The 3248-nt window shown below is 45.4% G+C and overlaps 1 long non-coding RNA gene across 1 annotated transcript; it reads left to right on the top strand.

Moving 5' to 3' along the window:
• The first annotated feature begins 1104 nt into the window (after window positions 1-1104).
• On the top strand, window positions 1105-1941 carry LOC308104848. Its single transcript, XR_013934863.1, has 3 exons — window positions 1105-1243; window positions 1326-1475; window positions 1560-1941. It is a non-coding gene; the product is annotated as an uncharacterized lncRNA (long non-coding RNA).
• The last annotated feature ends 1307 nt before the right edge of the window (window positions 1942-3248 follow it).

Raw genomic sequence — 3248 nt, forward strand, 5'->3', positions numbered from 1 at the left:
GTACAGTTCTCAGTTCCCCCCGTCCACCACATTTCAACCATATCCGGCTCGAAGGACCAATTGTTGGAGTTGATTTCACCTTATGACCCACACAAAGTACCACATACTTGTATAACGAGACAATAAGGAAGAACCAGACTCAAAACAGGCAGCCAAGGGTGCAAAGAAACATCTTTGTATTCAGATCAGAGAGAAATAGAAGGTTACAGTATCACAGATATGGTTCCGCATCATCGGTCGGCGTCTCTCTGTAGTGTAACAGAGAAAGCACTAGCTTTTAACATTGTCCAGTAACATAAACATATGACATCATAGGATGTGACATAGATGAGGTTCCGGGCGAAGGTGGACTTCTCGGATTGGATGAGAGCGATGGTTACGTCGTCGTCTGATGATGGTAGATGATGGTAGATGATGATATGGTGTGACAGTTTATCTCTGGACAACAGCGTCCCCATGTCTGGGTCAACACGTTTGACATCTCGCTCTGACCTGTCACTGGTCAGAGATGGCTTGGTGACATGGGTGTAAGACAGCTGTAGAAAGGATTAGTGTGGAAAAGAACATCCAGATACCGTGCTCCCAAAACAATAGATTTGCCACAGAAAGCCTGTAGCATGGATTTGACCTTGGCTGGCAGACAGAGGGACTGAGAGTACAGAGTACTTTTACCATGACAAAGTACAGGCCCGTATGAGACCATAATTAATAGGACATTTTAACCAGGTTAATGGACCCTAGACACATTATGATAATTAAGATAAGAGATCAAATAACTCTATCATTATGTATGACACTGATTTACTATGACTCTGTATCTGTATGGCACATAGTATATAAAAACAATTAAATGTACTTTATTTTTTACTTAATGTGTTCATTGTATTTACTCGTTACATTTTAACACAAGTATCTGTATTTTCTACTCCGTACATTTTTAAAACAGGCTCGTTACTGTAATATTATTAATGCATGTGTAGCAGGATGGGCGTTGTCTCCCACTTTGCCCATCCCCCGCCCACTCATCAGGGGGCTGATTGGTAGGCTACCAGTATTTAAGCAGCACACTCTCTGTTTGCGCAAGGTGTCTCCTCTCATGGGTGTGGGTTTCCTCAAGCTGGCCTGTTGGGCTTCAGCAAGCCACGCTTGTCCACGGCGTGTGCGGGTCCTCTGACAATTATGTCCTCAAATCAAAGCTGGCCTGTTGGGCTTCAGCTTTGATGTCCTGTTATCATCATCGGAGGTATGTCTCACAATTTGTTGTTTTGTTGTAGTGCATATAATTTATGGTCATGAACTTGACCGGTTGTTTTATGTCGTTTTAGTCCCGTTTGAAAATGTCCGTCTCTCCACGGAGAGCACGTCCCCCTCGGGTGGTCTACTCCATGCTGTGGGTGTAACTTCACCATACACAAGAGCCAAGAGCTAGTGTCCGCAGGCATTGTGACACTGTGCACTCTGCCCTTGACTGAGTGGTAGGTTGCGTCTGTATGTTTCATGGTGCCATGAGTTGAAGCAAGTATTTAACAGTAGGCTAATACTGCCGCTTGCATCTCCAGGGCTTGGTGAGGAGGAATACTGCGCTGCTGTTTTGCCTTTGCCTGGATCCCTATCATTGACCAACAGCCCTGGTGTTGAGCTCATCAAGCTGGTTACCAAATTATGTTGCGTGACACCCCCGGTCGCTTACAGACATTGTCTACCCCCAACCTGATATAAAAATGTATATTAATGATGTATTGTAACTGCCATGGTCCTCATTAATGTATTGTTTCCCTCTATTTTAGTTCTGGTGCTGAGGCCCCAGGTCGGGACCAGGCGACGCCCGCTTCAGTGGTGGTGGTATCCCCTCCATTTTGTGTGTTTTTAGCTTGTTGTCATTTTGTGTGCTGTGGTTAGGGGTGCCACTGCCCTGGGCTGGCTAGCTGGTTCCCCGTTTCCCTTGGTGCGCCTCAGTGCCGATCCCTAGAGGGCCAATGAATTTTATTGTTGAACCACTGTTATAGTATTTTAACCCGATGCATCATTTGTTAAATGCTGCCCCTTATTAATTATTGTATGAATAAATTTGATTACTGTTTGTACTTTATGCCACGCCTCTGCCTCCAATTCTTACAGTACAACGAACCTCGTAGGGAGTTATCATTGTTCAGGTGGTGTACTTTAGTTTATTAGATTACCAAAACTATTTCCTAGGGCGCAATCCCCTAGGTGGCGTAGTTGGCTACCTTAATTTATACCGCCATGCTACATTTGGCGTGGGTCGGCAGGACGTACTGTTAAAGAAAAAAAGGCAGAGACGTGTTTTTTTTTTTTCATGACACCAGTGTATTGCAATTACAGTACTGTGTTCGTGGTTGGGTGTTTGTGTCGACTTAAGTTTTTTATTATTGATTCCTCAGAGGCAAAGGCAAGGCAGCAGCGTAAATCAGTGGAAAGGACAGCCCCCCCCCCCATGTAGGATGAGTGAGTCTTTTTGTTTTGTTTACCTCGGAAGGAGCTGAACAGCCATGTTTTAAAAAAGTTTGACTGCAGCCTGTTCACTATTAAGTAGCTGGACAGAGCCCACCTCTTCAGGAGCTGTGCAACTGTAGGGTTAAATGTTTTTAATTTGTGTCCACATATTAGATTCTGACAATTTCATACATGGTCAATTCATCAGCGATGTCTTGACTAGCACTTATCCATGTAGGATAAGTGAGTCTTTTTGGTTTGTTTACCTCGGAAGGAGCTGAACAGCCATGTTTTAAAGTGTGACTGCAGCCTGTTCACTATTAAGTAGCTGGACAGAGCCCACCTCTTCAGGAGCTGTGCAACTGTAGGGTTAAATGTTTTTAATTTGTGTCCACATATTAGATGCTGACAATTTCATGCATGGTCAATTCATCAGCGATGTCTTGACTAGCACTTATTGTGACCCCATGGCTCTCCCGTCAAGGGACCGGGTGGTGGAAGAGGTTTGATCGGGGTTGTTAGTCCTAAGGGAAGTTTGGAGGTGGCAGCCTTAAATGGGCCACTTCCCTGCAACTTCTCCTTTCAGCTAGGCCTCTGTTTGGGCGGTGAGGTTAGGGTGCACACGGCCGATGGCCGTGTCGGTACCTGGAGGACCTATCCCTGCCCAAGCATCCGGGAGCCACCCCTCACGGTGGGGCGCTCTTAGTGTAGATGGAATGGCAGTATCTGGTGGCTGCATGTATTCTGTGAATGAAGGGAAATGTTAATTGTGGGGTGTTGGTCGTAAAGACCCC

Source organism: Gymnoscopelus braueri (assembly GCF_963280865.1).
Source record: "Gymnoscopelus braueri genome assembly, chromosome: 17".
Taxonomy (NCBI): Eukaryota; Metazoa; Chordata; class Actinopteri; order Myctophiformes; family Myctophidae; genus Gymnoscopelus; species Gymnoscopelus braueri.